This window comes from Petaurus breviceps, unplaced genomic scaffold (assembly GCF_028583685.1).
Source record: "Petaurus breviceps papuanus isolate PSGF00001 unplaced genomic scaffold, PetGlider_PUasm1.0 218, whole genome shotgun sequence".
NCBI classification, from domain to species: Eukaryota; Metazoa; Chordata; class Mammalia; order Diprotodontia; family Petauridae; genus Petaurus; species Petaurus breviceps.
The window spans coordinates 1,282,289-1,292,814 of NW_027185872.1; the positions used below are offsets into that span (position 1 = coordinate 1,282,289).

A 10,526-nucleotide genomic window follows, 5' to 3' on the forward strand; every position below is an offset into this window, starting at 1 on the left:
CATTTTTATTTCTCTTTTCTGCTTCCTATTTAGTCAATGTTATGATTATTCTTCCTTTTGCCTTTTTATTTAATAATGTGTCATGTGTTAAAAATATCTCAGTATCAGAATTTTACATAGACTATATGATGCAACATGACATAGATGTCCATCAATTGGGGAATGGCTAGACAAATGATGGCACCATAGTACTGGAGTGTGCCATAGAAACATCTTAATTCTCAAGTTCACTTCACCTCTAGACCAGCCACACTGGAAGCACTTTCCCCATCATTGGCTGGTTCCCCCTACAAACCTCCATTGTAAGGAGGTGCCTGGGTCGCTCCTGCCTTTATTCACCCTCAGGCTGTGCCCCCATGCTCCATAACTTCCCTTCATCATTCCCCTGCACTCTCTGTCCAGCTTCCTTTTCTGTGTTAGCTTCTCACTTTTTAATGTAAGCTCCTTGAGGTCAGGGATGGTGTTTCTTTCTCCTCATATGTATATTCCCAATATTTAGCACAGTGTCTGGCACATGGTAAGCACTTAGACAAATTCTTGTTGACTTGACTATGAGAAACTGCAAATGTGATGAACATAGAAAGCCTGAGAAGACTTGCATAAACTAATTCAGAACAAAGTAAGTAGAACCAGAGACATGAAGAACAGAAGAAGTTGAGCTTGATATGAGTACAATGACCAAGCTTGGTGATTATACAAGAAGTTGGACTTCCTTCCTGTCTTTGCACAGGCAGAGCAGGGGGGCTGCTCCACGCTCCACATACTGGCACATTCGGTTGGCTTATTGATTAGTTTTTCTGAATTGCTTTGCTTCATATTTGTCCATGCTTTGCTACGAGAGATGGCTCTCTGGTAGCACGGTGTCATGCTCCCTGATGAAGAGGAGATGGTATAGGACTTCCACCTGGATCCCCAGCAGCCTTGCAAGCTCAGCACCTGAGGACTGGAGTCAGGGGCCTTTTCATGGAACCTTGCTCTACTCTGGATTATTTGCAGCTTTGGAAAAGTCCCTGAACCTATCTCGTTTCCTCATCTATAAATGGAAAAGATTCAGAGATCTCTGATAGCTCTTCTCCCTCCAAATCTAGGATTCCAGCAAAACCTCTTACACACAGTAGGAACTTAATAAATACTTAATGAATCGAACTGAATCATAGATGCCAAAATAAAGTTGGTATCTTTTTCCCCAAACCTTTCTCATTCTGATTTCACAGCATACATTCGTGGTATCCACTTTCACCCAGTCTCCCAGGTTCATAGCCTGGGGCTCACCTAGATTTCCCGCTCTTCTTCCCTGCCCATATCCCTTTAGTTAACCAGCCCCAGCTACTTTTCTTCCAGGATATTCCTCATACCCACTTATCCCTTCCTATTTCAACTGTCCTTATCTTGATCTAGGTTCTCATTTTGATCAATCAATCAATAAACATTTATTAAAAACCTGCTACATGTAAGACACTGTGACGAGTTCTGGGAATACAAAAAGAGGCAAAAGACAGTCCCTGTCCTCAAGGAACTTGCGATCTAATCAGGGAGAAAACATGCAAATGAATATATACAAAGCATACATATATATGCGTACATATAAATGTGTACACACATATATACATCTACATATGTATATATGTAGATAGATAGATAGATAGATAGATAGATAGATAGATAGATAGATAGATGATAGATAGATAGATAGATAGATAGATGATAGATAGATAGATAGATAGATAGATAGATAGATAGATAGATAGATAGATAGATAGTAGGAAATAATTAATGGAGGGAAGTCACTAAAATTAAGAGGGATTGGAAACAGTTTCCTGTAGAAGATGGAACTGATTGTCTGGACCATTCCCCTAATCCTTTTAGCAGACTTTACTGATGACATTCTTCCCTCTCTCCAGACTTCCTTCTATGCCCCAGCTTACTTTCTTATACATATCTCTGGGCATGTCACTCCCCTCCCCAAAGTTTTTCAAGGGCTACTTATTGCCAAAGAATGAATGTCCCTTCTACTTTGTCAGCATTTAAGACCTTCAACAATCCACCGTGCCTTGCTTTTCCAACTTTATCACATACTATTCCCTGATACTCTAGCCAATATTCCAGCCAAAGTGCTGATTTTGCAGTCCTCCCTGTAGATTCTCTGTAGTTTCTCACCTCAGTGCCTTTGCTCACATTCTTCCCTAGGCCTGGAGTGCCTTCTCCCAGCCCCCTCAGACTACCGATTTCTCAACTATCCTTATAAATGCAATTCAGTTATGATCTTTTCCAGGAAGCTCTTCTTTACTTCATGTTCCAGTTGGTAACCAATTCTTCCACTAGGGCTTTGCACAGAACTCTTTCTAATTCTGTGATGTATCTATCATACATTGTGGTCATGGTGTTCTTGCCATATCCCTCTCCCAAGTATGTGAGCTACAAAAATTGTCTGCATGGCTCATAGTGCCTGACAAAGTGTTCTACCCATGGCAGGGAATTACTTATTTTTGAAGAGTTAAATTGAACCAATGACTGTTTACAATTCACCATCTTTATCTTGAGTCTTCAGCTATCTTTTAGGTTATTGCATGAAGTTCCTACCTTTCTTCGGTTTTATTTTTACCCCAATCCCCCTTTATTCCACATGTAGTGAGGAGTGGCCAATGAGACTCCAACATTTGGGAGAATGCCTGGCATGCTCAGCCCAGCCTAATTCCCCAAGTGAACTTCAGAGCACACACAGGTATTCTATGACTGTTTCTAGTCCACTTATTGGAAACTTTTTTGATTTGCTCCTGAACTAGAAGCGAGTGTTCATTCAAAATGCACAAAGTGTCCTCAAAGTGACCCTATTTCCTGTCTGGCTACATGTGAATGGAGAGGAAATAAGTACCAGAAGGTTCTGGGTGAGGAGAGCACCAGCGGCCTACTCTCCCCACAGAGGGTGACCTGAAGCCATGGCCACATGGCTCATCTACTCTTTCTACATCTTTTATGTTGATTCTTTCTTGCCTTGGATGGCCATATCAGAAACAGAATGGGTTACACAGTGGCTTTGGGAGCTTCAAGTACTTGGGAAAGCCCCAGGATTCCAAAAACTAGAGTTCAGTCTGTGATTGTGACTGGCTGGTCCCAGTGAGGGATGAAGCCCAAGTGATAGGCTTGACCCTCGATTCTATACCCTAGACATTAACACGGAAACACTGGTTTCTGCAATCGAGAGTATGATTCTGTCCATCAGCTCTGCTACATTGATAAGTGAACTTGGTTGGGGTGAATGCTTTGCACCAAATGTTTTCAATTTGAGCCCATGCTTACCATGGACCAAGGTGGTATAGAAGAGAGTATGTCCCTGTTTGTAGGTCTGTTCTTGCCATAGCTTCTCAGTGAAGATCTCTTTTCAAATCGTGCATTGATGATAATTGATTAAACTATCCTGGGGTGGTAATCAATGGCATGGATGATGTTGAAGTGATATTAACTGGCACTGTTTAGATTATATTGAAGATATATCTGGCAAATAATATTGGTAGAAGGCAGGAGAATGGATGTTTCAGCGTTGAGCATTAGAGCGAATCCTACAGTCACCCCAGGGAGCCCCTAAGACCCTGAGCAAAGGAAGGTGCAGCCTTGCTGGTGAGGACCTGACTCATCAGTGTCAGTGGGAGTTGGGATAAGGATTCTCATTGTATAATTGTATTACCTACATGAAGATTTGCTCTCTCTATAATTTAATCCAATGATACTGAGATCTAATTGTTGTAGCTGTATTGGTAGAGTATGTGAGAGTTTCCTTTTGTCTCTTCCCCTTTCTTGAAATGCATTAACTGCCTTCAATGTACACTTTATTGGTTTGTGTTACATACCTCACCTTTTTTTATTTTGTTTTAATTTTAAATTTTGGTTATTCCTTCTTAACCAATCCAACAAACATGAATATTGCCATGTAAAAATAATAGAAAAAGAGAATTCTATAGGAAATGGTGAGTGTCTATTGTGTACAGTTTGTTTTTCCAAAGTATATAATCAGTTGTTCACATTAGACTCAAAGCCATCCTATTTGTCTTTGTTTTCCCCTGAAATTCCTTCTGTTTTCTTCTGTGCTTAAAAAAAGAAAAGAAAACAAACAAACAAAAAGAAACCCAACATGCTTCGATGATCAAGTTATTGGGTCCTTCATTCTTTGTCTGATGACCTGGAGATGAAGGACAATGTTTTGTCCTAAAGTGGCGAGCAGGGCATGGTCCTTTGCAGTGGTAGTAGCCAATGCAGGAGCCTGTGGTGGCCACCTCCATAGGAGAACTGCCTCGAAGTGACACACAATAAAGAAAGGGGAAGCCATCTAAAAGAGAAGTGAAAGGGGGTAAGGGAGAAATGTCTGGGAGGAACAGGATTTGGTTGACCAATATTTATGATAGACAATCTTTTGTTTTGAATTGGCAAGCCATTAGCAACTTCAAGTGCTTAGAGCAGATGCCCAGTGGAAATGTCCCATGTTCTCCATTTGCAGGTGGGCTTTGACAGTCTACTTCACTCTTAAAGTGAACCTAAAGAGGATGTTTGGAAGTTAAAAATGTAAAAATATCCTAAAATGGAAGAGAAATATGAAAACGAAAACTTCAGGAGATTTCTCACAGATCAGCAAACAAAACTTTGGGGCATTTGATTGCCTTGAGCTGTTAAGCTTGAGGAGACTTCCACAAATCATTTGGTCCCTAAATTCTTTTAGGTCTGTGCAAAGGCAGGGGACTGAGCCCTTTTCATATATTCATCCTATCTCTCTCCATGGAGTGGGGAGAGAGGGCAGTGCTGAAGAGTGGAGGAGCAACAGATTGGTCTTGTTCATGTGCTGGCATGGCCAATGAGGTTTCATGGAAAAAGGAAGGTCAGAAATCTTGAGGCACCCTCAAAATTTGGTGCCCTGGGCAAAGTCCTGGTTGCCCTATCCTAATTATGTCTCTGGTCCTAAGGAGGAGCATGATTGAACATCAGAATGAGCCTGAAAGTGTGCTTCTAGTACTGTCCAAGATCCAGTTCAATATGTCATCTCATACTTGAACTTTACCCATAGCTTCCACCATGCATATAATCAAATTGCAAAACTCCTGGGAGTCTGGCTCGTTGTCTCCCATTACTTAAATAGGCATATGGGAAAATTCTGAAGGAAGCACAAAGATGCTGTGATATTCTGTAGCTGTGCTCACTTAACATAAAAGAGAGGAGAACCAAGCTCAGGGGAAGGATCTTACTCTCACCTATGGTGAAGGTCACTCTGCTTCTGAATGACCTTTCAGGTTGAACCTGGTTTCGATCCTGTCCCATTGTTGGACCCATGTGACCCTGGGATCCTGGAGGCTATGACTATGGGGAAACTTCAAGATCATTGCCAATGACAGTGAGTCTGGCCTTCTAGGACAAACCCAGCTAAGAACTAAAAAACTCATTTTAGGAGGCTGAATTCAAACAGCCCCCCATCATGGATAGATCCCTTTCTGTTTTCACAATGTCAGGCACAGAATAAAAGAGAAAAGGGAGAGAGGTTAGGAAACATCATTGGATCATGGATAAACCCTGATGGCTGCAGGGACTCAAAAGGTGACATCTCTGTCTCAGACATCAATGTTATTATCACCAGTGAGGATATTTACATAGCGCATTAATCTTCGCAAAGCGCATTATGTGTGTGTGTGCATGCATGTGTATGTATGTATAAGTGTCATTGGGAGCAGCTAGGATGGCATAGGGATGGAATGCTAAACCTGGCATCAGGAAAACCTGCCTCAGACATTTGTTCACTCATATAACCTTGGGCAAGACATTAACTGCTCTCACACTCAGTTTCCTCATCTGTAAAATGGACACACAGCACCCACCTCCCAGAGTTGTTCATGTGATCAGATGAAGCATATATGTAATTCCCTTTGCAAACCTTAAAGCATTATCTAAAGGTAACTATTATTGCTATTTTTATTTGTGCCTCGTGTTAGTCTAGTGAGATAGTTCTCTTTTAGTCTGGACCCATGATGTCATCAATTAGGGAAATCTGCAGTGTGTGAACAGGCTCCATTGAGGCTTCCCGGCACCTGTTCTTCAACTGATCATTGGAGAAGGCAGCTGGGGACGCTGAGCAGGTCACAGGACTTGCCCAGGGTGACAGAGTCTGAATGGGCCAGAGGCAGGACGTTCAGGCTGGGCCACCTCTCACACTTTTCCTACCCACTTGAATGATAAAGAAAATACAATTTTGATCAGAGAAAAGGAGTCAGCTCATCAGATGGAGTATCATTTGGGGGCACTGATTTCCTAACATAGGCAGACCAAATATGAACATAAGGACTTTGGGACATAATCCTTATCACCTTTTCCAGGAATTATGCTGCCATTCACAAAAACATCTGAAGATGCATTCCTGGATCCCTCCAGCTCTTCTGTTTGCGAAATATGGGTCTTCACTGCAGAAATGGTTCTGGATGCCAGTGTTTGAAGGATAATATGACATACATTTGAGGCCAGGCAGTCTGCTTCCAAATCCACCATGTTCTCCACTATACCAAGAGATGAAATACCGGTGGTATGGTACAGAAAGTACAGCTGTGACAGGAGAAAGGATTTGATAAGAGCATAGTACTGCATCCTCAATACATCTCTCCTCTATTCTAAAATCACCAGGGAATCCCATCACCTCCAAAACATCATCCAAGCTCTTCAATCTGGCATTCAATGCTTTCTATAACTGGGTGCTAAATAGCTGGCATTAATATAACACCTACTATGTTCCAGGCACTCTGCTAAGCATTTTATGATTATCATCTCAGTTGATCCTAACAACAACCCTGGGAGGTAGGTGCTATTTTTATCCTCACCTTATAAACAGGGAAACTGAGGCAAAGACAGGTTAAGGGACTTGCCCAAAGCTAGTTAATAATATCTGAGGCTAGATTTGAATTCAGATCTTTCTGACTCCAGACCCTGCTGCTCTAACCACTGTGACCACAGCTGTTCTTCAGGCTCTCTGTACTTTAGCCAAACTAAGTCCCCGAGTGAAGCCCACGCTCTCCCACCCGCGTGCCTTGTTTTCATTCCATCGCTAACACCAAGAATAAGATTCCTCTTTCTCTCTTGACTGATTGACCCATCAAGCTCCAGCTCAAAGGCCCCTCCTTCATGTAACTTTCTCAGACTGCCCCTAAGAGGAAGTGACTTCCCCCTCCCCTGATCACAGAGCCCTTGCCATTTCTTTTCTATGAGGACTGGAGTTTTTTGTCTGCCTGTATTCAAACAAACACACAATTAAAATCCTGAAGGGAAGAGGTCAAGGCTAATTCATGTTCACATCTGCTAGCATCTCTGTCATGCTTCCTACAATGCTGGATCCGAAGAAGAGAGAAGATGCAGAAGGGACTGTCAGAATCCTTTTGGCCAGTCCTCTAATTGTATAGAAAATGACACTGAGATTCAGAGATGGAAAAGTGCTGATCTTGTGTCTCATGGGAAGCCAGCGACTGCCAGGATTTGAACTCAGGCTCCCTGCTTTCACATCCAGTCATCTTTTCACTACCTCATATGTTTAATGAATGCTTATTTTGTATAATGAATGGATACAAATGTGGCTAGTCTTGCATCACAAGTGAACAAGGGTAGGGTCTAAGACCGACACTATAATAAGCAGTTTTTGCAGTGAGGGCAGAACACCAAAGGCAGTCAGGATAAAAGTCATCATAGACCGGGGCGGCCAGGTGGCTCATCGAGTAACAGTACTGGCTCCAGTGTCGGAATGACTTGAGGATCGAATCTGAGCTCCGACACTTAGCACCCATCCAGAAATAACTGGCTGTGTAACCTTGAGCAAGTTACTTAACCCCGGTTGCTCATAAAAATAAAAAAAAAAAGTCATCATAGACCAACCAAAATTTAGGATGTGAAAATAATAGAAGTAAGAAAGAGAAATGCAGTTGAGCAGAAAGAGTCATTGGTTACTATTATTACTTACTTTGAACCCTACAAATTTAGTAACCACATTTTTCTCCTCCTCTTCTCCTTCCCCTCCTTCCCCTCCTCCTTCCTTCCCTTCCGTTCTCCTCCTCTACCTCCTACCCCTCCTCCTCCTACTTTCCCTCCCCTTTTTCTCCTCTGCCCATCCTCCTTTCCTCTTCTTTCTCTTCCTTCTTCTCCCCTTTTCCCTCTCCCTTTTCCCTCTTCCCCCTTTCCTCCCCTTTTTCTTCTCTCTCCTCCTCCTCCCCTGCTCCTTTCTCTCCCCTTCTCCTTCTCCCTCTTCCCCTTCCCTTCTCTTTCTCTTCTTCTCTTCCTCCCCTTCCTCCTTTCCCTTCTATCTTCCTCCTCTTCCTGTTTCTCCTTCTTCTTCTCATCTCCCTCAAATCTCCCTATCTCACCTGGAATGGAAGTATAGGGGACACTCATGGGAGCCCAAACCACTACCAATTGGGCCAAGAGCTTCAATCCATTTCATTTCTAATATCTGTAGGTTTATCCCTTCCTTAGGCAAGCTGGTACCCTTCCTGAACCTCCGCTGGGAGCTCACCATATCAATGCCAAACTCAGTGTGGACCCCAGTGAACACAGCCTACTGCAAATCCAAATTCCTGAGCTCAGGAGACCTACCAAGATCAGTATCGCTGGCAGCTGGGATTGGAGATGTTGCTGCCAAGCCCAGGACAAGAACCATCTTCCAACAGATTTTTTATGGAATGGAAGAGATGACAAAAAGACCAGTGATTAACAGTTCAACATAGTAAACCCACAAATCTCCAGAAAGTTTCATTTTATTCTCCTGTGGAGTCAATTTACCCACTTGGTGCCCCATCACTAATGTGGGCTCAGTCACAAAAATCTGGTCCCAGTTGTTTATTCCTGAAAAGAAAGAGCACGCTATCATTAGCCTGATTGCCTCTATTCACTCTAGGAGAAAGGAAGAAGACTATGGTGCCAATCTTTTTGTGTCATGGAAGACGTGCTGAATGTGGGACCCAGGTTCAAGTTGCAGGTTTGCCATTTAAAGTGACCTTGGGCAAGTCATTTTGCCACTCTAGGGCTCAGTTTCCCTAGCTGTAATGAAAGAGTTTGACTAGATGACCCATAGGGTCCCTTTCCTCTCCAGATTGCCTATCTTCTTTTTCTCTGTGGACCTGAGGTTTTTCATCTAGAAGAGGCTGAGTTTGGAGGAAAAGACTACTCTGCAACTCTCTCGCAGCCTTTGTCCATCTAGAAGAGGCAGGGTGTGGCTTGGATGGGTTCCAGGGTCCCTTCTCTGTGCAGCTCTCTGCTATGATTTTATGGCATTTTCTGAGCTTCCTGAACACAAAGCCTTGTTGTATGGGCAGACTTAATGCAGAGATTGAGAGTCAAGGCCACATCATTTGGAGTTAGAGAAAATAGTAGAACAAAGATGCTTTTTCAGAGTGTGAGAGGCTGTTAGAACATTGCCTTGCTCTCAATCTGCCCTCTTCCATTCAAAGGGGATCCCATGGAGGCACAAAGAGGGGAAGTCCAGGACTTTGCTCTCTTCCCCAGACGCATTGCATTACTGTTCAATGATCTGCACAATTTCAGGGCCGTTCCAGCACGTTTGAAGGCCCCAACATGGTGCCCTTTTCTATTGAACGAGATGCCAAACATTTTTTTTTCTCCCCAAGCTTTCCTTGATGAAAGCTGCAATTGCTTTTGCCAGGATGACTCTCCTCCCAGAGAATGCTATTAGCAAATCCCCCCAACTCATAAAGCCAGATTAAATGTCCTGCTACCTGCAGACTAATTGAGGAAGCAAAAGATGTCCAACAGCAGCCCAAGCTTTAATGAGTTGGGATTTAGCTCAGGTTACTGGCAGGCTCTCAATGACACTGATGTGTTCTGGATGATTCACTGAGAGGACATGTCAGGCAACTGCCTCAAGTCAGTCCTTCCTTTGATTTATCTGTTACTAATAAAGGATTCTTTCCAAGAATCGAAGATGCTTCCTGGGGTGGAGATTATGATGTTTAGATAAGTAGGAGACATCAGAAGACAAAGAAAAAGGGGACCTTGTGCCCTCTTCCATTGAATTTACTTGTATGAATTGCATTTATTTATTTACCAGTATATACAGCCTCCCCCCACCATTGTAAGTTCCCTGAAGGCAAGGCACTCTTTATTTTTCCTGTTCTGTCCCCAGTGCCTAGCATAGTGCCTCCTATATGATACAACTATAGGATCATAGATTCACAGCTGGAAGGCACCTCAAAGGCCATTTAGTACAATTTCTTCATTTTACAGATAAAAGATCTGAGACCAAGGGAGGTGGAAAGACTCACTCAAGGTAAAGGTAGAAAAAAGGGAGGGAGGGAGGAAGGAAGGAAGGAGGGAAGGAAGGAAGGAAGGAAGGAAGGAAGGAAGGAAGGAAGGAAGGAAGGAAGGAAGGAAGGAAGGAAGGAAGGAAGGAAGGAAGGAAGAAAGGAAGGAAGGGGAAGGAAGGAAGGAAGGGGAAGGAAGGAAGGGAGAGAGGAAGGAAGGAAGGGAGGGAAGGAGGGAGGAAGGAAGGGAGGGAGGAAGGGAGG

The 10,526-nt window shown here is 43.1% G+C and overlaps 1 long non-coding RNA gene across 3 annotated transcripts in view; it reads right to left on the reverse strand.

The window, feature by feature from the left end:
• Positions 1 to 5,933: 5,933 nt before the first annotated feature.
• LOC138165956 (uncharacterized) overlaps positions 5,934 to 10,526 on the reverse strand; it is a 9,292-nt gene continuing 4,699 nt past the window's right edge. For all 3 annotated transcript variants that reach the window (XR_011169505.1, XR_011169504.1, XR_011169503.1), the window contains one exon: positions 5,934 to 6,570. This is a non-coding gene — a long non-coding RNA (uncharacterized lncRNA). The remainder of the gene's footprint in view (positions 6,571 to 10,526) is intronic.